Source organism: Pleurodeles waltl, chromosome 4_1 (genome assembly GCF_031143425.1).
Source record: "Pleurodeles waltl isolate 20211129_DDA chromosome 4_1, aPleWal1.hap1.20221129, whole genome shotgun sequence".
NCBI classification, from domain to species: Eukaryota; Metazoa; Chordata; class Amphibia; order Caudata; family Salamandridae; genus Pleurodeles; species Pleurodeles waltl.
Window position 1 is genome coordinate 251,510,022 of NC_090442.1, and position 27,495 is coordinate 251,537,516.

Below are 27,495 nucleotides of genomic sequence, written 5' to 3' on the forward strand. Positions count from 1 at the left end.
AATGGCGCAGTGATTATTCAAAAGATTTCACTGTGCCCTTTTTGGCGTAATGTTTAATGCCTGCTCAGAGCAGGTGGTAAAATGACTCTCTCATAGTAACCTGTGTGCCTCCTTGCACTTTGCTGCACTAGCGTCACAACCGCCACGGTGCACTGGAGCAATCATGGTGTCGTTAGATGCTATTAAGGGGAAGCAAGAAAAGTGACACATCATAGCTGATGCACCAATTTTTCTTAAATATGGGTCTAAATATTTGAATCTGTGCTTTGTTTATTCAAATGTTAACGTTAAATAAACATAGGCTAAGCACATCAGTGAAAAATAAAAAGTGTTCACTCTGAAGAAATTATAAACGTGTTAATTACTAAGTGAGCTCCCCACTGACATCTCTTGTTGTCTGCTGGCCACAAGTTCGAATCTCGGCTGGGCGCATTCAGGCATACTTTTTTAGCGCCGCATTTGCGCCGCTTTTTGATGCAAAAGTGGCACAAACTTACAAAATACGATTGTATTTTGTAAGTTTGGGCCGCTTTTGCGTCAGAAAATGGCGCAAATGCGGTGCTACAAAAGTACAAATATGGGCCTTAGTCTTTCATCCTGCCCAGCTTGGTAAATGAGTACCGCTAAATTGAGTTTATCATTATATAAAGTATGCACTTATGTTTTTTTTGTGTTAGTCACACATGTTCGGTTGTGTACACGTGCGAATTTTACTCGCTGAATAAATAACAAGGGTAGGAAAGGAACAAGCATGAAACATGAGTGCTTCAATTTCATGTAATTATATCACATTGTGGTGACAATAAAAGTGCATTCCTATGTGTACGGTTGTGTAATGTTATTTCAAGAACTAGAAACGTCTTCCTAAAAATTACATAGTTCAGCTACCCGTGGGAGAGGAGTCAAGTGAAATCTGGTTGCAGAGCTCCACTAGGAAACAAAAGATCACCGCAAGTTATCTTTCATTTCCTGTCTGTGGTTTGCTGTTTACTTTCATCATGGCATGTAAGGACTTAGAGGCATATTTATACTTTGTTTGAGCTTCATTTGCATCATTCTGTTTTATGCAAATGTGGTGCAAACTTATATCCATATTTATATTTTGACGCTAAACACATCTATCATCAAAATAATGGAGTTTGCGCCATTTCTTGGATGCGTGAACCCACCTTGGGTCAATTAGATGCAAGGTAGGCATTCCCATTCAAATAAATGACGTTATCCCCATAGTGCCATATTTATCCCCCGGTGCTAAAATGACGCACAGGTGGGAGGCGGACCCAAATAATGGCACTAAACCTGTTAACGCCTGGGTCGGGCCAGGCGCTAGGGGACCTGTGAACCCATTTCCATGGCTAAACGCCATGGAATGGCCCAGAGGTGCCTGTTCCAAGCCCTAGGAACACCCACACTCACACCAGAGGGACACCAGAGGATGGGGGACCCCGTCCCAAGTAAGTAGTGTAAGTATAGGCAAGTATTTGGAAGAAAATGTTTTAAGTGGCATTGGGGGCCCTGACATGGGACCCCCTGCATGGCACTGGGTACAATGGCCATGCCCAGAGGACACTGTTCCCCTGTGCTGGCCATTGGGGTGGTGGGCATGACTCCTATCTTTTATGAGACAGGAGTCATGTGTTATGGATGGTTGTGCGTCAGGAAATGCCACTAGCCTGTTTAGAGGCATTTTTTTGCCTCTAACGAGCCTAGCGTCATTTTTTGACACTTAACCTCCATCTCCTCTACTGCCACCCCACCTGGCTAGGGTCGGTTTTTTCTAAGCCAGCTAAAGCTCAGTGATGGCTTGCAGCATTCCCTAAATTTGGCACCCTGATGGTGCTTTGGAATGACGCAAGTTGGCGGTAAACTTTTTGACGCAAAACTGTGTTAGCGCAGTTTTGCTCAGAAAAGTATAAATATGGCCTTAGTTTAAAATAACTAGGCTATTCCTAAAGAATTGGCAAAGCTAAAAGGCTTATCTAGGCGAGAGCTATTGGCATTGTGAATGTTTTTTAAAGATGTTGCTCAGTAGCGTGCTCACCTGTGCAACATGACAAAAAGTAAACAAGCATCTGCAATGCAATAGGTTTCACATTAGCAAGAGTTGGAGCTGTTGGTGTTGAAAATGATAATGACAACCTTGCATTTGGGAACTTATAAATATTTAGCCATGCAGCACATTAAACCTTTATCAGAAATAAACTGTTTGTGCATCCCTACATACACTTTGCTATAGACTGTAATGGTCTGAACAGCCCCTACAGAGGACCACAGTAAAAATAGCATTTAGAAAAAACATGGTCATATAACCACATATTCAGCCCCTGCAGGCCATAATCACATAAAAAAAGAATGATAAAGAACATTGCGGTGTAACCATATAATCAGCTCCTTGAGGGAATAGTGTACTACACATTTTCAGGCCTAGCAGGCCTTTTAAATATTATTTAACTGTGGCGTTAGCGGCACAAGGATGCAGTGCCGCAGGTCGCTACTAGATGTCTCTGTAGAGTCAACAGCAGAAGGTGCAGTACCACTGGTTGTGGCTAGATGTCTCTGTAGAGTCAACAGCAGAAGGAACAGTACCAATGGCCATAGCTAGATGTCCCTGTGGAGCCAAAATCACTCAGAGGACATTGTTATAGTATTCTCCCAGAACTTCTTATGTCAAAAGATCAGAATGTCCCCCAAACCCAGAAATGGCTGGAGAAGTACCAGGTCCTCAGTGAAATGAAATATTTAGCCATGCCATACATTCATATTTTATCAGAAATAAACTGTGTTTGTGCGTACATTAAATCTTTATCTGAAATAAACTGTGTTTGTGCAGTAGCAGAAGGTGCAGTACCACTGGTTGTGGATAGATGTCCCTGTGGAGCCTAATGAGTTAGTAGTTCCTTGGAGCAATTATCATCCTTCAGACATTAGACAGCATAGTGCATTATACATTGGCAGGCCAAGGAAGGATGTCAGAATATTACTACAAACAAGGCCTTTATAACAGTGATTCCCAACCTTTTGATTTCTGTGGACCCCCACTTTAACATTAATAGAACCCAGGGATCCCCACTGAATCATCATTGGAATCCGGGGACCCCCGCCTGAGTCATTACTGGAACCTGGGGACCTAATTTGTCAATATTTGTTACTATTTTTTTATTTTCTAGGCTCTCGCGGACCCCCTGAGAAGGCTTCGCGGACCCCCAGGGGTCCCCGGAACACAGGTTGGGAAACACTGCTTTATAACACAAATGTCGCTCAGCAGTGAAAACAAAAGTTCCAGCTGTAAGACAGAAGTTTAAATTGTATTGAATAGTGGAAGAGGTTATGATTTTTGGGCCCCTTCTAACCTAGTGTGACCCACACAATGGCATGGACAGACAGAAAGAGCACATTGTTGTAAATCATTTGGTGGTGGTCACATTGCCCTAGGGCCACCACAGGCTCTGTTGTGGCCAAATATGTGTTGCAAAAGGAATGCCTGCAAAGAATTATGAGGTGAGTTTCCCTGAGTGTAGTGACTAGTGTAGTATTGGCTCTCCCGCTGTGCGAGGAGAGCTGCTGTTGAGGATTCATTCCTGGTTTGATTTCATGCTATCTAAAACCACAAAAAATGTACAAAACTCACGAAGGACACAACTACTTGTATTTACTGATCATGTAAAGTAAGGACCAAGTGAAGGGCAAACATGGAAAACAAACCCTCATGTGAACACAAGTGCTTACTGACAAACACAAGAGGTAGGAAACAAAACAAATAATCCATCCAAATGACAGAAAAACATTCCAGGCGTACTTAAACTGTACTTGGGGTGCGCCCCAGCCATGTACAGGAAGTGACGTATCGGCTGCCAAACCAGTTAGGAGGCAGCAAAACAAGAGTGACACTGCCTTCAACCTATGGTAAGCAGCAGGCAGCTGGCAGGCAGGAGCAACATCCTATACTCATTCCAACAGGCCTTGTAGACTGGATCTAATACAAAAACAAAGTGCTGACTATTCATAGAGCTTTTTTTTGTTTACTTTAAGCCATGTTGCGCAGCAGCAGGTGCTGCTGTACAACATCTTTAAAAAAACATTACCAAGCCAAATATTCCTGGGCACGCTATTTGGCTTCATTAATGTGTTTTTTTTAAAGAGGATGTGAGGTTAGAGCTAGAACTTTTGCCTGTGGAACTGGGGAACCAGGTTCGAGTCTCTGTGTCAGCGCAACATCCTGTGATTCTGGGAAAAGAACTGAAACTCCCTGGGCCAAAAATTCTAAAGTTAATGTTACCTTGTGTAAAGTTAATGATGTTCATGTGAGTGCTTCAATATGTTCTTGTCGAGTTTGTGCTATAAACCTGAATATTTGTTTTTTTAAAAGTAATAAAAGGGAGGGAAGTGGGAAAAAAGGCAGTGGAGTGATTGGATTAAAGAGAATGATGGGGCTGTTGAAACGTAAATGAAAAAGGAGTTCCTTAAGGAGCCAGTGGAAGGAAACTGGCCACAGGAAGGAGTACTTGGTCTGTGCTCCATTGTTGCAGAGACGTTATAAGGCATGGGCAAAGTGGGCTCTGGCTCAGGGTCCCAACCTTTCATGGGCCCCCTGATAGAGCCAGCTATGTCCGATAGGGAGTCTTGGCCTGATGATCTTGAAGTATTCTGAAACAGATTGCTTTAAATACCTTGTACCTGTAATTTATTTTTAATATGGGTGATGTGCAAGAGTCTATTACAGACATTTTGCAGAGAGATGTGTTTGTTTCATGCAACATCCATAAACAATGTTCCTTTGAGATCAAAACAGGACTTCACATCTGAGAAATGGGAGGGTGTCACAGAGATTATATGCAGTAATAATAGTTAGCTGCTGTTGTGTTATATTCGAAACTCACATCACTATCCCTGAATATTAAATGTAAAGACACAAAGCACAGGAGGAAGCCAAGGGTGAGGTGGAAATAGGAGTGATGTGGGAGCCAGCCAATGGTAGATAAAGGTAAGTAATGGGCAGCCCTTTAAAGCTTTTTTTTATAAAGAACAATAGCTTCGCTGACAGTGCATGCAAGCTGTAGGCAAAACCTGGAAATACATCTGCCAGACTGAACCTTCAGAGTTACTCTTCAAAGCCGGGAGGAGATATAGCCTAATGGACAGAGCTGCCGACTCTGAATCTAGAAAATTAAGACATTAGAACAATCTATGATGTTGAGCAAATCCATCCCTTAACCTTGCTGTGCTTAAGGACTAATAAATATGCCTGGATACGTGGTGGGTCCGCTGAATTATTTATTTATTTTTTAAGCATGGCTCTTGCACTTGTTTAACTGCAGCCCCCGGGTGGGCCAGGTCCTGGGGACACTGGAATTATCAGCTCCCCAGCATCCCCAGCAGCCCTAGAGACTGCCACCTTCCAAGGGATAATGTATTATGAAATGCAGGGGGGCACCTCGCCCCCTGCAACGCTGGGATCGCCACTTCCGCGGGCTTTAAAGTAACAGCTGCCTCCAAGTAAGATCAAATACTCCAGTTCTAGTAAGTGAGAGCTGTAAAACAGCTCTCGATTGCTGGATGTGGAGGTTTCCTCCGTTTCCATGCTGCAGAGATGCAGGCAGGTTAACAGAGGAAACGCTGCTCTCACTCACATAGAGGGAGCTGCATGTTTAGCAGCGCCCTCTCTGTGACAGTAATCCTGGATCCCGCAGGAGGCAGGGAGTCATCTAGGAGGGCGGGAGACTTCAGGCTCCCCCTGCAATCCCCAACATTGTGACTGGGGGCACCGAGGGCCCATGACCAGACCCCGTCGGATGGGGTCCCCTGGGCTGAGATCGGCCTTGAGGAGGGGGGCTGTGCAGCCTCCCCCCCAACAAAAAATAAAGGTATAGGCTGGGCCCTGGGGAAAGGGGTCCCTGGGGCCGAGATCGACCCTGGAGAGGGGGCCTTGCGACCTCCCTCCCCCAAAAAATCTTAAATAATTAGGCTTGGACCCGGGGTATGAAGTCCCCAGGGCTGAAATTGTCCTGGGAGGTCATGTGAGGTTTGGTTGTTATAGGGGTTGGCCACAGGCTCTGTAGCCAACCCTGCAGCCATGACCTGCTGCCAACCCCCGCTGTGCATGACTGACAGTCATGCTCAGTGCGGGGTTGGGTTGTTATAGGGGTTGGCCCCGGGCCAGGACCTGCTGCCAACCAATGCTGCACAAGGGCAAAGGCCATGCGCGGTGGTGGTTGGATTAACGTATAGTAATGAAAATTAATTTACGTTAAAAAAACTATAGTAATTAACTGAAAAAAACAAAGGTTACAGGGACGTTATTGGTAGGAAATAGAATTTAAATATAAAACTAGAAATTCACTTTAAAAAACGAAGGTTACAGGGACATTATAGTTAGGCTCACATTTTAAACGTACCAAACCATAGAAATTCACCTGTTATAGTTATCTCAAATAACTAAAACTCTTGCCCTAAGGTAACGCTAACTTGTGCCCGTACCATGCACTGCTAATTACCTCACGTAATACATCACTCATGACATCTTTGATAACATCATTGATGATATCAATGCAACATATGTAGTAAAATGATTTAGCCGAAAACTGTGCATGGCGGGGGTGCGAGTTATGGGCACGAGTTATAATTACTTGAGATAACTAAAACTATAACAGGTGAATTTCTATGGCTTGGTCCGTGAGCCTAACTATATGTTTTTTTAAGTGAGTAAATATATATATATATATAAATCTATACACATGTATTTATATATACTCACTTAAAGAACCAAAGGTTACAGGGACGTTATATGTGCATAAAACCGGAGAAATTCGGCAGTGATGGTTATAGTTATTTCAAGTAACTATAACTCACGGCCTAAGGTAATATAACTCACGCCAACACCACTAAGATTTTTTTCAATATTTTGACTTCTAATATTTCATTGATATTTTTATTTACGTTATAAAAGTTGCCATGAGTGTTGGAATAGCTGGGGTAATTAGCAGTGCATGGCGAGGTTGCGAGTACTGTTTAATGTGCCTTGAGTTAAGAAACACTAATGCAAACGTCGACGCCTGGACACATGTTTCATAAACCAATATCCTTTTTAAAAAGAATTGTGAGATTTGGAAACAGAATTTGGAGCCTCGAGGAAAAGGTCATATGATTTTTTCGTGGATTGTGCTGTGTTGGGAAACGGATACAGAAACAACAGACTGCAGGGTGGATTCAGCCCTCTCATTAGCGAAAGAGTATGCCACATGTGCCAGGACAGAATAAGCAGTCAGATAAGACCACATTTTGGAAAACAAATGGGCAGTATATTTCTGTGTGCCGAGGAAGTGGCCACTTTGGAGAATGGCTTGCAAAGGAAGCTGAAGTAAGATTGGCATAAAAGGACAATATTCTGATCCTCACCCAGCAACCATATTTGACGTAGGGTGGGTGTCTAGTGCACACAACAAAGCAAAATTAGTGCACAGTCGGATGTCCTTGCGAGAAGGCCAGACGCAAGAAACAAATGCCAAACCCTCCTCTCTGACTGTTTTTTAACTTTTTTCTTCTCGTGATACCAAAGCCAACTTCGAGACGGCCCAGCCAATTGCAAATGGCTTGTGGTTTAAACAAAGTCCAATTTAGAACTGAAATGAAATACTCTTTGTGGTGTGGAGAAACAAAGGCTGAACACGGGGTAGCTATAACTGACCAGTGGTTTTAATTATAACACTAACCACAGGAGGGATTAATATACCAACTGAAAGAGATTGACTTTGGGGTTAAAAAAGACTACAATCTCACACTCCTTCAAGCCCTTATTCAAGGGTAAGACCAGGAAGAACAAGTACGTTGTCTGGATGGTTTTAGAACAGAAGACATACATGGATGTTTTCCTTGTAGCATGAAGCAGCAAAGTTAGGTCAGGGTACCCGAGTCCATCACATCCATCACATACAAATATTGAAACGCATGGGATTGTACAAGAACACCTCAATCAAAATACCGTCTGAGAGAAACGTGTCCTAAATGTCTTTCACAAAAATACTGCCCCATTGAGCTTAATAATTGAAAATCCCTATCAGAGGAGAGAATTCCTTTGTAAACATTATTTAGGACATCATATTTTTTGGTCATCAGAGTGATACGGAGTTTAGGGAGTGAATAATTTTAAAGGAACCGGGAGCAAATGGGGGCAAAAAACAACACCTGAAACCCTACCTCAGGTCCATGATATCGCAACTCTGACGGAAGGAGCAAGGGAAGAATGGGAACAGGAGGGAAACATACACCGGACACAAACACTTCTTGGTACTTTCGGTCTCAAGCCATTCTGCAGCCTCATTGCCTTTTGTGGTCGTGCTGAAAACAGAGATCACTAAAACTTATTCAGCAATTATATATAACACCAATAGGCACCAAGAAACAGATAAGTACAGTTTCAGGTTCTCTTACCACCTTCATAGTTGTAAATGTGGTAACAAATGTTAGGGAAGACCAGAGTCCACCCAAAGATCTGTGAAGACAGCAAAGCCAAAATGACCAGGAGATCAAAGAAAAGAAGGCAGGTGCCCTAATCTAGGGCAAAGGAAAAACCCAAGGTAACCAAAAGGAAAAACAAAATAAAGGTGCAGGAATGAAAGGCTGGGTGTAAACTAAAAAAAAGGGTGGTCAAGCGTGGACAACCTCAAGATGTTGCCGGCATTGATTTTCTTTAGAGATTGCTACCTATGCTTTCTCCACCTGCCTCAGTGATTGCCCACAACCTGGAAGTGCAATGCTACACCTAGCTCCCTTTCAGTCAAGATTTGGGCAGCCCTCCTTCCCGGGTACCCCCTATAAGTGTTCCAAAAGCTTCCATAGCTTATGATGGTTTGTACACCATGAATGTAGATAGACGTTTGTCCTTTATGGTGTTGTACTGTTAGATGTGATTATGACGGCGGCCTGTCAAAAATCTACTTGGAAAGGGGCAGGGTGGAAAAATAAGAAGCCCATAAGAAAACCAATAATCACAAGCCATATACATTATTTCAGACATTCAGTATTTCTGTGGTGCTAACTCTCAACTTACAGCCAACATATACGATCAGAAAACGGACATATTACACTAAAGTAACATGCTCAAGGATCAGAAAGCAGTAGTAATAATATGAAAAAGCTTGATTAATATAAGTGATCAAATGCTTATACACAAGTTAAAATAGTAACTACAGAAGTATGTGCTATCTGCTACCAAGAAACCAAGATCAGCACTAGGCCTCTTACTAGGTCTCTCAAACGTACCATGAATTATCACGGAAAGAGTAGTTTAAACAGTTTGAAAAGCAACCTTTTCACCCCACAAATATGTGGGATAGTTTGATAAAATACACAAATTATGAAATAAAACACAGGCATTGAATTTTCAACAACTAAGCCAAGTGCCCCCTAACAAAAGGTTGTTATTTTCATGTACAAACCACTACTTTTTACCTGACATGTCAGCTTTTCTTTTTTATTAAGTTCAGGTTTGGTCTGTCACCCTTGCTGAATTATTTTCATTAAATACCGGGGATGGCAATCAAAGAAGGTGCATTACAATTTGCCTGAGATATCTAGAATAATATTAAGTGTGCCTACAATATGTCAAAGATTGGTCACAAATATGTCAGTGCTAGCCAAAATGTTGTCAATGTTGTACTGCTAGGCATACTATAACCTGAATGTTGCCAAGAAACAAAATATCGATGATCGGTCATTATTACGTGAGGGATCAACAAACGTTTGTGAAGAATGGCTATGATAAGGGTGATTTGTAAATGGCAGACATTCAACTTAACTACTGGGTGGTAATTAGACACACTGTGTAAAGGTGGCACATTTAGCATTCCCTAGTGGTGAACATTCCAGACCTCAGGGTTTCGCTTTTTGCAAGTTGGTTGGGCGATTTAGGCATGCTAGAATATTACAAACAGAGACAAGCCATGGTGGACCACCAAACCCATTTCAGCTTGCCTCCTCCTTTTTCAATTTAAAAACCTCCACAGAACCTACTATACCCCTGAAAGGCTGTGGAGGATGGGTATTGTGAACTCCCTAAATTGTAGAACACAACAGGTACTCTAATACTTCTGATATGGTACTTCCCAGTCATCCAGTATTACTTAAAGCAACTATGACAATCTCTGGCAGGAGTGGCGAGGAAACGTGCAAAATAGCATTATTGGGAGTCATAAAGGAAAGAGTAGGCACTATGAGCAACTGCACACAGTGTTGTTTTAAGGATGCTGGGGGAACCAGAGAAACTATATTCTGAGAGGCCCCATTTAGAAAAAAACTTGAATTTTATTACCCATTTTCTGCTAATTCAAGCCACATGATGGCAAACAAAATTTAATCACATGTTAAATGTGAGATAGAGAAATAGGTAAAAGTAAAATAAAGAAAAACTTCACTTTGCCAGGCCCCCTTGGAAGGAGGGGGCCCTGGGCAATAGCCCCCTTTGCCAATGCAGTAAAACGTCTCTGACTGCATACACATTGGCATGGGGTGTCTAATTACCAGAAGAGATCGAGCTAGGAAGTGCGGTCCAATCCCCCTCCCCCCACAATATAGGGATGGAGGCAGGGTAAGGGCCACTGTTCACACCTTGGAAGGTTGGTGTACAAAGAGAAAGGACACACTCACAAACATGAAAAGATTTGGAGGGCATGGCTGGGGAGGTACAATCATTAGTAACTGCTGGCTCCAGCCCTCTCCTTTTGCCTTTCCTCTCTTACTTTCTGGTGGCCCCCAAACAGGCAAGACCTTGCACAACATTCTGTCCCAAATCTGCTACTGGACTATGAGTCCCACAAGTGCAGAGTCTCTGTTACATAGACAGCCATAATCCACAGGGGTGGAGGCAGCCAAGACTTGTGCCTGCTGGAAAACATAAGGTATGGTCAGACCCACGTAGTATACGTCAGAAAGACTCCAATGTAGATATGTCTCTCAGCATTGTTAACATGAATTGCACTAATGTCTGCAGCACAGTTGAAAAAATCAATAAAACGTTGTGAATAAACAAGAAGGGCATTGAGAAGTCAAAGTTGGGTCACTGTTTTCCACGGGTAGCCAGAATGTGGTCAGGTTTTACCATGATATGTTAAACATGGTTTACTTCTATGCCAGAGATGGCTAGTAACTTGTCAAACACAGAATACGCTAAAGATGTTATACTATTAGGCTGGGGATAGCCCCGTTATTGTTAGGAGTGGATACAATTTATCAAGTGAGGAAAGAGAACGAACAAAAGAGAGTATCTTTAGCCGGATACTGAGGAAGGACTACACGGGCATGAAGAGGGACCATAGCAAATAGAACTAGTGGCAATGGAAGTGGGGTCAATGGAGACAGAATCAGAGTGGGAGCATTGGCCCAGAGGAAGGACCCAGTAACACAAATGGAAAGGGGTGAGAGATCGGGGTGAGAGGTAGGACAGGACTTCATCACTGGCTTGGCAGGAGCAGGCAAAATGGACAACACTGACGTTCATGGCAGGAGAGGAGAGGGACCATGTGGCACAGGAAAATGTGACCGCTAAATTAAGGGTGGGAAAGGGCAAAATAAGCTAATCTGACTGCTGGGGGCAGGATATTCTGTGGCTATACTTGAAGTCAGGACTCTGAAAAGTTGTTTGCTAAAGTGAGAGTAAAGGTGTAATGAAGAGGTGGATGGATGGATGGCAGGCAAGGTGGGCAAGAGGAGCAGAGAAACCACAGGGCAGGACGGCAGGAGCAAGGGGACATTTGGGAGGTCGGGCAAGGGAAGCATGTGTGTGATACTTAAGGACACCAGAGTGTTGAGAGCAAGGACCTGGAAACCATTTAGCAGCAGGCATAATTCAGGGAGCACTGCACCGAGGGCCACATGTACGTAGCTTTTTTCTTGTCGCAAACAGCCCGATTTGCAGAACCGGGCCATTCGCGACAAGAAAAAAGCATTTTGGTATGTACAAATCCTATTTTGTGATTCGGTAATCTATTTACCGCATTGCAAAATAGGTTTACGAGTCGCAATTAGGATGGAGCTTTCCGTTCTTAATTGCGAGTCTCAGTGCGATGTATAATTGTTTTGTGGCCGTGAATGTGGTCACAAAACAATTGCAGTTACCACCAATTTCAAATTGGTGCTTTCCCATTCGCAAATGGGAAGGGGGCCCCATGGGACACCTTCCCCTTTGTGAATGGTAGCAAAAATATTTTTTCAGAGCAGGCAGTGGTCCCATGGACCACTGCCTGCTCTGAAAAAATGAAAAGAAAACTTTTCATTTTTGTTTTTGAAATGCATCCCGTTTTCCTTTAAGGAAAATGGGCTGCATTTTTTTTTTTAAACGGCTTTATTTACAAGCGGTCACAGACATGGTGGTCTGCTGTCCCAAGCTGGCCTCCATCCCTGTGAGTGCAGCCATTCCCAATGGGGTCGCAAATTGCGACCTAACTCATGAATATTAATGAGGTAGGTCATTTGCGACCCCATTAGGAATCCCAAGCAGTGTGAAGTACACTGTTGTACATATGGTTTTGTGACTCGCAATTTGCGACTCAAAAATGAGTCGCAAATTGCGAGACACAAAACTCTGGGTCGTACATGCGGCCCCTGGTCTTTTACATGAGTCCATAAGAAACAACTTGTCGATCCTGGAGCAGCACAATTTAGACTCCATCCTTTAAATGTCACAAGTGTGCAATCATATACTGGTATTTGACATTATACTCACTGTGCGCCTTAATCGTTTTAACATGTGTTAACCATTTACACATATTAATGAAATGCAATCACTGTAGAGAATTTATGCACGTTTACTAATGTTCAGTTGAAAGATGATAACGTATTCATTATTCACATTTTATATTTATACTTCAAATTATATTTGCATATGTAAATATATTTACATTTAGCTGTTAACTCGAAAGTTATATTTGTGTGTGCATAAACATGTATTCAAATTTATATTACGCGCTATTTTATTTTAACTAAATGCATTTTGACTGAGGCCTGCAATTTGCTTTGCCAGCATGTTCTTTCTTTCTTTGTAGGAGTTTTATCATGATTCTCATTAGCTAAAGAAAGAAGCTTTTTATGTATTAGGCAGCTGATAGTGAGGTTTGAAAAGCAGAACTTTGCAAGGAGTGTCAAGACTGATGGTGAGAATAAAATTCCTGTTTATCTTGTACCAGGGATGAGAGATGTTCAAGGTTGCAGCTACTACCTTAGTTTCGATGGGCTGTAAAACTTCAGTGATTTTGCAAATTGAATGTTTCCTGGTGGTGTGGGAAAAGATATGAATGTTGCTGAAGCTTCTGTTGCCTTTCATTGATTTTCACACAGTTAGTAGTTAGGACAAAATCTCTTAGACTTGGGGAGTACATACCTTTGGCTTCCCCTTATCTTTGGAAGTGTAAAGCTTTATGCTAAATACTTATTCCGTTTTCTTGAAGACTTATACTGAAGTCTTCGCTAATGCTGACACCTTCCTAAGATCACCTAACTCCCTAATTAGAGCCCTGTTTAGATGATTTTATAGCTATCCTATGCTGCTTAGGAGAGAAAACAGAAGTTTCTTTATAGAATACCTACTTAATATTCTCAGTTTCTGTCTTGCTGTGGCTGTTACTATTCTGTACCTTATCTACAGCTGAACCTATTAAGATATTTCAGCTTGCCAGCTATATTGCTATATCTTTATTCATATATTCCGGGCCTGTATATATAATCAACTGGTCAATAACATGAAATAAATCCTTGCTAACTACAGTCATTAATTTCGGGCGTTATAGTGGAGTCAAATTGGCTTCACAAGTTTGAAATGTATTTGTATCATTTACTGTATTTGCCCTTCATTGTATTTGGTTTTATCAGTGCATATTTATTCTACATGTTTGACATTCTTTAAAGGAACGTGACTCTATTGGCCATTGTGTGGGGTCAGGAATCTCAGGCAGTCATTTGCCTGCTGTTCTTTGAGCCTGCTGGAGGTCGGTGCCATTGTGGGTCCTGTATAAGCAACAAAGACTATTTCTGAACAATGCTCCATGCCTCCTACTCTTATCTGGAAATCACTGTGAATGATCTTTGCCATCCGTAGCTTTGCACTACATTTTAGTAGCAGGAGTGGGGTCGTACCAGTAATGTTGCAGGGGACCCACCGATGGTGTCTTGGAAGTTTTCAAGACTCTGCTTTACACTTCTAATTGGGAGGTGTATGTTACATGTGTCTATTGTTTTGGAAAAATTTCTCGTCTATTTGCTTGGATTACTCGGAAACGTTCCATCTATGCAGCTGAAGCCAGACTGCTGGTTTAGGGGTGACAGCACTTCTGTTTGTAGGTGACTGAGTCACTTCTACAACAAGCCCCACCGGTTGACCCAACCCTCCCTGCTCACAAGCAGTACCTCACCAAAACTCAGACAGCAAAGGTTGATTTCTGGCAGCCTTACACATGGACCCTAGATTGCGACTTCTCAGAGGAGTTATGGTGGAATGGAAGCTACCCTTTTCTCTCGTTAGCAATCATTCTCAGAAACACATAGGCAATAAAGGAGATGCAGGAGAGTGTTCAATAAATTTATTGAAAAGACTACAATCTACGATAAAATTCATGAGCTGCAATGATTAGGATAATGAGCAGTAACAAAATCAGAATGGTGAAGATGAGAGTTGTGACTATAAAATCCCCCACCATCTTACAATAAACATTAGATATAAAATTCCTCACCAAGAAACCCTAATTCTCTATCCTAGTGAGAGCTAGGGTTGATAAACATAATCTACCAGTACCATGTCCTTGAGAAGCGCTCCCCAGCCCTCGTTACCTTGGAATGAGGTCTCTAAGTCAGTCTCCGTGGTGACACAAAGGCTGAGTTCTGCAGGTAGGTGACGTGCAGCATCAATGGCATCTGGAAGGAACCCCTCTAATGACCATGTCCGTGTGAGGTGTGTTTATACAGATCATGTAGGATCCCTGATGCAGGTGTGTTCCTAAACAACTGATGATATGGCAGACCTGTGTAGGCAATTGCATAAACGATCCCTAACAAGTGCACATGATGTTACTATCACACCTAAATGAGAATGGGACATGCCTATGTATGTCACTGATAGTGATGCCAATAATGGCACCTTCTCAGAATGGCACTGATAACGAAAATCAAAACATTTCTTGTAAAATGTAAGCAATAAAAAAAAGCTAAAGAAAATAATAACATAAATGGAATAAAACTGGGTATAAATGGGTAAAAGGTCACTAGGTGATGGCGGCACAGGCCTGCAAGCCAGAGGCTAAGCTGACTCCTGTATTCCAGTGGGAAACTAACATGGATTCACCACAAAACTTGACTGTAGGATAACATCATTGTGTCATCTTTTATTGCAATTTTGCTGTTTGGTATTGGTAGGACACTGGGGCATTGCATACCATGTCATCACATCGGACGCCACAGCATTATGTTGGGCAGCCATTTTAATGGCAAATTCAGGCCCTGATTTATACTTATTTTGTGCCGCATTACCATTGCTAACGCGTCCGTCTATGTTAATTTATTACACATCAGGACTCGTTTTAGGTCGATGAATCTTTGGACCCAGTGGTGAGACACCGTAAGACGAGATAACTGATTAATATTTCAATCAATATGTCAATAACATTGTCAACATATATCACCACAATATATTTCAGTTTAGACATCAATAAACCTTCGGCGCAACCATGACCTTTCAGTCATGAATAACCACACCTTAATGGAGTTTTTGTGAATTTTTTTCCCTATTGATTACAATCTAATAGCAAATGTATTAATCTCAAAACCAAGAAGTAAATAAAAATAATCACAAGATGACAACCATGATAAACTTTCAATAATGCAAAGATCAGTAGCATAAGACCATCAGGTGAATATAAGCAGATCGCGATACATAGAACCTCCTAAAGGTTTTAGTTCAGCATGGCACTACGTCAGTCACGTCAGTTTCGTCAGTCGAGATGAATGCCTCATCTAACCTCAAATTAGCATTAGCATGTTGGGCTTCATGCAAAACAATTTAGAACATCAATTTGGAAAACATCTAATTAAGGTCTCTAATCAAAACACACAGCAGTTGGTACCTAGAAAGAAAAGGCAAATTAAATGAGATTTCCATTAGCAATTACGTAATTACCCTCCTCAGAATAGGTCAGCATACAGGATCAGTCTTCGTCTTCAGGACATCAGTTAGATCGCCGTCAGTCTATCTAAACTAGGGACAAGGGACACTTCCCTCATAAGGAGGAAAGTGTAATGGGCAGTCTATGGGCAAGGATGGTTTGTCTAAGTCTCAAATCACCAAATAGAGTGACAGAGTTTCTGGATGCAATCGATATCATTCCCTACCTAATGCCCTTTGTTTCTTGTGTCATGGGTTTTTATCCCTTTTCTAAAATACATTTCCCCAAAATTCTATTGGACAGTCACTACACCCCACTATCTGTAACCTATCAAATTATACATTAAGTAATGCATTTGTCATTTCATGATATATCCTGAGTTTCTAATTGGTCTTCATAATTGACGTTTTTCGTAGGTGGCATATCTGGGGTTACTTCATTTCCTTGGCACACACATCAGGTCAAGAGTTCTCTTCTCCACGCTTTAATGTACTTGAAAGTGTCCATGTTTGTTTCGAAGTCCATAATTTTATACTAAAAGCTGCTAGCATGCGGATGAGAAAATCTAGCATTGTTGCAAACAAGTGAGGAAAAGAACAATTGCTGGGTCATGGTCTTTTGCAAGTCAGCAAAATGGAGAAACAGAAAAATACGCTTTAATATGAGAGTTACACAGCTAGTTCTCGACTCACGCTAACTTAAGATATACAAATTCGAATGAATGCAGTTTTTATACGTGTTAATGTTTTCAATTAGGCATAATATAAATGATTATTTCTTATAGTTGACATTAGTTTACGCATGTGAACAATTCTCTACGTTTAATACGTTTCAATGAATAATATTGTTAATGCGGTATCGTTAAAACATAAGCATTTCACGTCTATAATATGTAATATTAAACTACGCTCTCTCAGTCCCTCCTCTGATGACGCTCGTCATCACACAATCTTTTGATCTTAATTTCTCACTTTGCGCATAACACGCATTTCAACATCTTGCCCTTTGTGTGAGCTTTCCCATATTTCATTGAACATTTTCTCTCTTTCAATTTCTTCATTTCTTTTGGTTCTTTTAGTCCAATTTCTTTTTACTTTGTCATTAATTTTGCATATCCCCCATAATCCTAATAGACAAATCAAAACAATTAATAGACCCATCATAATTTTTGCAAGTACCCCATTCCAAATGTTGGTAAACCAGCATCCCACTCGGGCAATTCCTTTCCCAAATTTCTCCCAAACACCAAGTTCTTTTAGATCCTTCAAATCTGTACTATCTTTAGTAAGGTTAGTAAGCATGCTTCTAATTTTCTTACTGTTATCTGGACTAAATGAACAACAATGACGCTCATTAAGCATTTTGCACACACCTCCACTTTTTGCTAAAAGAATGTCTAAAGCAAGCCGATTTTGAAGAGTCATAGCTCTTTCTGCAGCAAGTTCAGTATCCATCAGAAGTATAGCTCCTGTAAAATTTGTCAGCATGTTATCCACAATAGTAGACAACTTTTGAATTTTCATAGAATTTAAGATAACCCCTACTGATGGGATTATAGCTCCAAATATGTCACCAATGACAGCCGCCACTGATTCTCGTTTTTGTCTAGGATGTTATAATTCAGACGTTTTAGGTATTTGTTTTAAGTCATCAATCTGGTATATCTTTGGAAATACTATTCCCAAATAACATGTCCCATACCATCCCTTAGGGAGACGGTAATATGCATTCAGTCCACAAATATAATAGATTCCAGGAATTGGTGGATCTTGTCCATTTAACATAAAGGTCCATTTACTCTGAAACAAAAACACATGCCTACATTCACTCGTACCCACAAACAAATTGTCTTGATCAGATTTTGGCCTATATATACAGAGTCTACCTACGTGTAATGCATCTATAGCTAATTTGCCTTGTGTTTTAATTGCCGTGTAAGCATAATCATTTGCATAAGTACTTTTTTCTAAGCCTTTTTCTAACCTTTCTTTTAATGCTTTGCGTCTATCATCTGTGTGATCTAAAAAGCTTTTCTCTATAGGAGATAGTAAGCAAGTCAAATTATTGCGATGTGCATAAGCAGTTCCAAATGTAAGTGTTGGCTCAAAGAATCCTCTAACTATTTTAATATCATGCTCTTTAGCTAACTTATTTAAGAATTCAATCACAGGCACAAAAGAGAACACAACATCCAAATTTGAATAGAAGTATTGCACATGCTCTTGATTATAGAATCTTGTTAATAGCAAGCTGCAGCTAATTCCATAAGTAAGAGGGAGGCTATGATAGGTAACTCCCTCCTGTACAGATGAAGGAATTTTAGTACACACGTAACAGTCTTTCGCATCCATAGTTTCCACATACTCATTTAGTAAGCGATAGAAGACATTAGTAGAAAGTTCCCCTTTTGCATTAGTTCCCTCATGCATATGTCTTGCATCTTGCTCAAATCTCTCCCACAGTGATAGTTTATTAGCAGTAGTAGTCTCAGGTTTTGAAGTTGCATTAATAGTTTCTTTCTCTCTCCATGGCATTCCTACAATCACTCCCACAATCATTATTGCACATACAACACCTATCCTACGACCTAACCAACCACACACCTTACTTCCTTTGCTACTATAAGCCATGTTTGTATAGAATCAGAATAGCAGATCAACAATCAACTTTAAGAAGGCAAAACTCTTTCTGCGTATTTTACAGCGTCTTCACTCACTCCAGGACCCTTTTCGTCAATTCAGGTTAGCAGCTTGTCGCAATCAGGTTTTCTTAAAGTCAAATCCAGATTTAGTGTCACTTTCCGGTAGTTTCTAAAGATTCTTTCTCTTTTCAGCTTTCACGAATTCAATTTTTATCCGAATTTTCTTGTTGTATATTTTCAGGTACCGTAGTATTGACCTGGTACTTCTCGATCAAAGCAGAATGCTAAGAATTCTTGTTGCCATTCAGAGGTTGTAGCATATGCCCATTCAGGACCTGTATATCTTCTGTTTGCTATTCTTTTTCTTTTTAGTCTTTGTTCACCTTGTTGTTCTCCTTCACTCAGATCATCTGCTTGTGAAGTATCGCTTTCTTCTATTATTGTCTCATTTGGTATCTCTCTTATTCTAGGATGTGACTTGTCTGGCCAATTATCGCCTCTGTGTGTCTTGTTTCGGTGTTTCCCTTCAGGACGTTGGACAGCACCCTCCTCTTGTGATATGGTGTTTTCTCTTGACGGACTTGCAACTGGTTCAGGAGACTCCGACTCGTTTTGATTTGAATTTACAACTTCTCCCTCTCTGTCATCTTCCGGTTCTATGCTGAGTTCGGGCTCTAAATCGCATTCGTCTACTTCTGGGAGAACCTCTCCTTGACTTAGCTCTCCTGCTGCCTCAACTGAGATAGGCACTCTGTCACCTCTCTCGAACTCACTGACAGTTTGAGGGACAAGGCTGTTCTCAGTATGCTCTCCTGTAGTCTCAGATCTTTCTTGACTGATCTCGGACTCTGAGACTTCTCCTCCTGAAGTTGCTGTACCGGAAACTTCAAGTTCCTCTTCAACAGGACACGTTACCCTTTTTGTGTGACTGGCATGTATCCATTTGGGAACCCCGGCACACTTGACAGCAGTGGTGGTTGTCAATATTACTTGATATGGCCCCTTCCAATGTGGCTCAAGACACGATTTCCTCACGTGCTTCTTGACAACCACCCAATCTCCAGCTTGCAGAGAGTGTCCTGGTTCGCCAATTGGTGGCAACGTTTTAGCTTCCACCTGGTGAGAGAAAGAGCGAATCATGTCAGCCAAACCTTTGCAGTAATCCAACACCATATCATCTGTAATATTCACTAGTGCATTTGCAGGTACCGCTGGTAACCTCATTGCTCTGCCCATGAGGATTTCATGGGGGGACAGTCCCGTTTTCTTATCTGGGGTGTTTCTCATAGACATCAGTACTAGAGGTAATGCATCTGGCCACTTCATGTTTGTTGCTGCACACATTTTTGCTATTCTTGATTTTAAGGTACCATTCATCTGTTCAACTAGTCCTGATGCTTCAGGGCGATAGCTACAATGCAGCTTTTGTTCAATGTTGAGTGCGGCACACAGAAGTTTAATCACCTCATTGTCGAAGTGTCTCCCCCTATCTGATTCTATAGAAACCGGAAACCCGAACCTTGGTATTAATTCTCTGAGTAGTAATTTTGCAACTGTAAGACTGTCATTCCTACGTGTGGGATATGCCTCAATCCAATGACTGAAAACACACACAATCACCAACACGTACTTCAATCCTCCACAAACAGGCATTTCAATAAAATCCATTTGCATTTTGTTAAATGGACCTCCAGCTCTCCCAATGTGACTCAAAGTTACCACAGTTCCTTTTCCAGCGTTCATTCTGTTGACAGATGACGCACCTGTGGCAAGTAATTTCTGCGGCATGTCTGAATTTTGGATTGAACCAATCAATCTTAAAGGATCTGATCATGGCATCTCTTCCTATATGTGCCTGCCCATGATAAAACCGGGCAAATTGTGACAAAAGACTATTTGGCAGAACCAATCTTCCCTCTTCTGAAACCCACATATCATCTGCTCTTTGTACACACTGCATTTTCTGCCAAGAACGTTTTTCTTCTTTGCTAGCACGGCTTTGTAATGTCTTTAGCTCATCTAGGGTATCAACCACTCGTAATGCTAGACTTAAACTCGTGTCATTTTCAGGTTGTGGTAACAATTCCCACTGCTCCTTAAATGATATACAGTTCAATGCACAAAATCTTGCAACTTGGTCTGCATAACCATTCCCCATTGATACAAAATCTTGTGATCTGGTGTGAGCACTGCACTTCACCACGGCAATTTCAAGAGGTAACTGAATCGCATGTAACAAATCTCTTATTTGTTCTCCATTTTTCACAGGTGAACCAGAGGAGGTCATGAAACCCCTCTGTGACCAGAGTTGTCCAAAATCATGCACGATTCCAAATCCATATCTGCTGTCAGTATAGATAGTGACTTTCAAATTTACAGCAGCGTGGCAGGCTTTTGTAAGAGCTATTAATTCTGCCACTTGTGCAGAAAACACTTTCTCGAGCCAGGAGGCTTCGACAATGCCAGTTATGGTACATACTGCGTAACCGGCTCTCAATGTTCCTGCTGAATCTCTTAGACAGGACCCATCAACAAACATAATGCAATCATTTTCTTTTAACTGGGTATCCTGTATGTCTGGGCGAGGTTTGGTACAGAGTTCGGTCACCTCAAGACAATCATGCTCAAATTCTTCCCCATCTTTGATTTCTGTATTCTCATTGGGAAGTAAGGTTGCCGGATTCAGCACAGTGCATCTCTTCAATGTGACATTTGGTGACCCCAGAATAATCGTATCATATTTAGTAAGTCGTGCATTTGTCATGTGTTGCGTCTTAGTTCGTGTCAACAGAATTTCGACAGAATGTGGAACCATTACTGTCAGGGGGTATCCCATGACTATGCCTTCACATTGTGAAAGGCTTTGACCAACTGCTGTGACTGCTCGCAAACAACCCGGTAAGGCTGCTGCGAGAGGGTCCAAAGTAGTTGAAAAATATGCTACAGGGCGATTTGCATCTCCGTGGACCTGTGTTAAAACAGATAAAGAACAAGCATCACGTTCATGACAGAACAACAGAAAAGGTTTCTCATAATCAGGCATTCCTAATGCTGGAGCCCTGCACATGCATTCCTTCAATTCTAGAAATGATTCAAGCTCCTCTTTTGTCAAAGTGATTGTGTATGGTTCGTCCTTGACCTCTTTTCCTGTCAATTTTATTAAAGGTTTTGAGATGATCGAGAAGTTGGGTATCCACTGACGACAGTAGCCCACCATTCCCAAGAACATCCTGACATCTCTTTTTGTTGTTGGGGGATTCATTTGCAAAACAGCTGTTATTCTCTCTTTTGATATTCTTCGAGACCCTTTCTCAATCAGATGTCCCAAATATTTCACTTCTTTGTGACAGTATTGCAACTTCTTTGGTGACACCTTGTGTCCATTCTTTCCCAAATGATTCAACAATGCAATGGTATCATATTTACAGCTGTCTCTGGTTTTAGATGCAATCAACAAATCATCAATGTACTGCACAAGAGTCGAATTGAAAGGCAGCACAAGAGGTTCCAAATCCTTCTTCAATATCTGATTGAAGATGGATGGTGACTCAGAAAACCCCTGAGGAATTCTGCACCAACTGTACACCTTATCCAGGAATTTAAAACTGAACAAAAATTGGCTGTCTTCGTGAAGAGGTATCGAGAAAAATGCTTGTGATAGGTCTACCACAGTAAACCATTCAGCATCACATGAAACCTGAAACATTATTACTGCTGGATTAGGTACCACAGGGCAGCATTTTATCACAATTTCGTTTATTTTTCTCAAGTCCTGCACAATTCGAACCTTCCCACAGGGCTTCTTCAAACCCATAATAGGAGAGTTGCACGGACTGCTTAAAACTTCTTTCAAAACTCCTTGTCTGAGAAAATCTGCAATTATCTGTGTTACTTCAATGAGGACATCCTGAGTCATGTGGTATTGTGGCACTTGTGGGAACACTGCATTTGGCTTTATCTGTACCTTGACTGGTTCTACTCCCTTGATTAATCCAACCTCTTTTCCAGTCAAATCCCACACTTTTTCTGTTACGGACCCTTGTAGATCAGCAGGTAGATCGATCAAGGTAAACACTGGGTATAAAGTAATTAAAGGGTAATCTTCGTTAGTCTCTCCTCCTTCTTCTATGAATTGACCCTCATCTCCCTCATCGTCACTATTTGTCTGTACTTCTATTCCATCATTGGAACAGGTAATCGAACATTTGGTCTTACATAATAAGTCTCTCCCTAGTAAAGACACTGGGCTTGAATCGCATACAACAAATCTATGCAGGCCTTGGAAATTTCCAATTTCAACCTGCACTGGGTCAGTAATTGGATTAGTCAGGTACTGATTTGCCACACCGACCACTCGTATGGTACGCCCTGAAAGAGGTAATCTCGGGACTTCTGCACTTCGAACTGTAGATCGTGTAGCTCCTGTGTCAACTAAAAATGAAACCTTATAGCCCATTACCTTTCCCTCTACATATGGGCCTTTCTGATCTACCTCTAAAGATGCTGCAAGCCTGCACTCTTCACTGTCTGAGCTGTCATCTGACCAATCCCCATTCATGTCACTTTCACCTCGTAATGGGAATTGTTGTACAGTGTTGTTTTGGTTTGTTACCTGGCCTGTGACCTGCTGAGGAAGCGTCACCTGTTGCTGTCCCATTGGAGCTATGGGTAACTGCATTTGCTGTCTAGGCACCATAGGAATCTGCTGCTGCATTGGTTGCACTGATACTGTTTGGAAACGCGGCATTTGCATCTGCTGCATGGGTTGTACCCCTGGCATTTGCATCAAATTATTCTGAAAATTCGGGTTCTGATGTCTCATTTTTGGACCTCGTGGATTTTGTAATGTACCGACATTAATGCTCTGCTGAACTGCACCATCCTGCACCATATTCGGACAATCCCGTTTCCAATGCCCCATGCCCCCGCACGCATGACATGGTGACATCTTTTTCATTCCCTGACCGTCATTTTGAATAACAATATTATTCATATCCGAATTACGGCTCACAAAACCTCGACCTCTGCCTCTCGGCTGTGCCTGAAACACACCATTCATTTGCGGTTGTTGCTGTATCATTTGCTGAACACCATTTCCCTGTATTCCAGCTTGTGCAGCCCTTATCTGCAACACCATCACTTTCTCCTTCAATTTTTTCTGCTTCAATTCGATCTCATCACTACAGTATTTCGCATACTGTAACACTTCATCAATCGGTTTAGCTTGCCAACAAATCAAATGATTCTTAATCATCTGGCTGACCTCCGGTCTCAGCCCTTCGACGAACCTAAACAAAAGATGGTTCATGTCCTTCGGTTCGATAGTCTCAGTACCACTGTAATGTTTGAACGCTTTCAACAATCTCTCATAGTACGCATGTATTGACTCTTTAACCTCTTGAGAGGTCCGGTCGATTTTCTGCCAATCGGTCACCTTTGGCGACACCTTTTGTTTCAAAAACTCAATTACTTTATGATAATATTTCATCACCTCTTCAGAAGGTGCTCCAGTCACCTTATCTCTTGCCGGCTCCTTCGTGGGCCAATCTACCCCTCTCTTGCACTCGAGCCACAAATCTGGCGGAACAATGATCTCAAACAAAGTATTCAAGTCTTCCCAGAGACACTTCGCAAGCTTCACAAACCTATCTGTCTGTTGATACCACTCGATCGGCTTTTCTCTTAACCTAGGATAATCATTCGTAAAGGATAAAATGTCTCCCCTAGACCAAGGCACATGCACTAAGACACCACCAGCTGTTTCTCTCATAGGCAGGATTTTCACTGTGTCTAGATTGGGTGTGGTCGCGACTTTATTAGACCCTGAGCTATCTCCCTTTCCCTTATCTCTTTTCTTTGCCCATCGGCCTTCCCATTTCTCTAGTGCACCCCAAATTTGTGCACTTTGCAACAGCTCTCTCAGGTGTGCCTTCATGCCTGCAGATCTCATGTGCTCAAAATCTTTAGCGTCAAAATCTAATCTGTAGCTTCTTTTCAAATGTTTAGTGTTTCCAATATCGACATTGTATTTGTCTGCCAAATTCGTTAATCTCTGGTGTATTTTGCCTACCTCTTTGGTAATCTTAGGGCACAAGTACCTCAATTCTGCCTCAGTGTATGATTCCAACCTATTCACTCCCATTGTTCCTTCCACTAACTCGGCAGCTTCTGCTCCTAGTCGTACAAAATTCAAGTATTCATCTCGGTTTTCTTTCTCAGGTTCAACTGTGGACACTGTAGTCTTTTGCGAAGTACAAGTTTTCTCTAACCACTCATTTAGCTGTTGTACTGTAAAACCATGCAGTGAAATGTTCCCTGCATGTATCCTTGGAGTGTGTGAGGTATTCGTACTCATGGTCTGGGGAGTCAAGACTCCCAGCCCTGCTTGACGCATCGCTTCAAGAGGTGCCCCTATTGGACTAAGGTCCATCAAGGGTCTTGGTTGTTCACATACCTGTTCTCCCTGAAAACAGATTTACAAGAGGGGCGGTTGGTCTTCCGAGGTCATCCCCACGTATTCCGCTCCTTTATGACCTTGGGCTCCAACCGGTGGAAGACCAAGCCAGATTTCGGCCCTTGGCCTTCTGGCGGAGGTTGTGGTCTACCCCAGAGCTGTTATTATATGCGAAAGCATGTCTCGAGGTAAGGGACACCCTAGGATCTGATAAGATTGGCTGGTTTAAGGGTGTTAGAACCACTCTTTGTGCCATGGGTCTAGGTGCCCTTTGGCACAACCCTGACTCAGCTACCTTTCCTTCAAAAAAAGTGCTGAAACAACTATATTGGGAATGGGTGGTAGGCACAAGACACTCATCCCTTATAGGTAGTTCCCTTACAACAACATTTTTACACGTGAAAGATGCCTCTGCAATTGAAAAGTACTGGGATGTTACAACAAAACCCATGGACCGTAAATTATATCACCAAGTTAGAGTGGGCTCATTACCATTAAGGTGTTTAACCTCCACCTGGGGTACTGGTGGCCCAGATAAATGCCCATTGTGTACTGAAATGCGGGAAAATGTGAGCCATTTGTTTTTTGTTTGTCCATTATATGCTGCCCCAAGGAAGAAGTGGTTGGTACCCCTATGCAAAAGTCTGGGCACACAATCGGCCGAGACTGCTTGTAGGATCCTTAAAACTGATCCTTCACCTACTATAGCAATAGGGGTGGCCAAATTCCTGGGGTGGGAATGGATAATTCGTTTTGAATCACTAAAACAGCTACATGTTTTAGATAAGTAAATTATCCTGAATTTTAGAACTGAGCCTTTTTAAAGTAATGTACTCCTTTTTATTATTATGTTAAAATATTTAACAAATGATGCATTAGATAGATTTAATACGTTCTTAGTAGCTTTTATGAAATATTGTATTTATTGTTATAATCATTAGCACTGACAATTTTATAAGTATTATGACGTGTAGCATGTCTTTTATGATGAAATATCGAATAAAGACTTCTTTGACTTGACTTGACTTGTTCTCCCTGGGCCATTATTTGTGGAGTTCTAATAGGCCCTCCTCTTATCGCTTCCTGAGTCATAACTCCCTGCTCACATGTCCCTGTTTTATCCTGTGCATACAACGGCACCCGAGGACCAACAGTAATAGGTAACGATATAGCGGCAGGTGTCTGACCTGGTCCCAAGCTTCTTGGAGCTGCAACACCATAGGTCTGCTCTAGTGTACCTGGTACAGGTTCTATCGGTGGACCCGCTACGGGGTTATACCCAGGTATCAGCTGTGACGGTTGAGACACTAACTTCGGAGTCGACTCAATCTGTATTAACCTTGGCTTTGTATATATCGGGTCTGGCGGCACCACCAAGTTCGTAGTAGTCTCAAGCACTGGAACATCAGGGTAAATTATTTTTATCTGCGGTGGAGGCTGCAACTGTTTCGGCAAGTCTGGTGCAGTGGGTACACTGACACCATTCTGTATCAAGGCTGTATCGCTAGTCTGTACCGTATCAGTAACTCCCTTCTCCTGCGTCTGGTTCCCAGGATCCAAGCTAGTACTTGGAACACTGTCACTCACCGCATACGGTGGTGGACGATCATGTAACAATCTATCCATAAACGCCTCATCTTCTGAATCATCTTCTTCTTCCCAGGACCTTTTATTTTCTTTGGTTTTGCCTGAATCCTTGTCTGTTTTGCAGAGAGCTTTCTTTCCCTGTGTCTCTTCTTCCTGTGTTATTGCCGGGAACAACTTTAACCCATCTACTATTCCCCGTCTCCACATTTTGTTCTCATTGTCCCATCTAGCCTCTGCATAGGATTTTTCTGCCCTTTTCAGTCTTCTGTGAAACCTTTCTTGCCTATGTTTAAGAGCCATCAGGTCCCAAATCGCCAAAGCCTCGTATTGTGCCGGTCTCGGAGGTGGTTATTGTATACTTAACATCCACCTCAAATTCTCTAACACCTTTGGATTAAATGTCCCATGTTCAGGAAACGCTAGACACCCCTCTTTCTCTGTTAGTTTGCGCCATTGTTTCATCCATAAACAAGGTGCAACACCCTTTTCCTCCATAACTGTATAAGCTGGAGTACCCTCAGGTGGTGTAGGTTCCCCATCGGTTGCAACAATATATACATCTCCCTTCAAAGCGCTTTTGAATGCCTTGACAAAATTCATTTTTGCAATTCTTTATTTCGTATTTAATCAGAAAAATGGCTTAGTTCCCAGGACGCTCTTCACCTACCCTTTCTCAA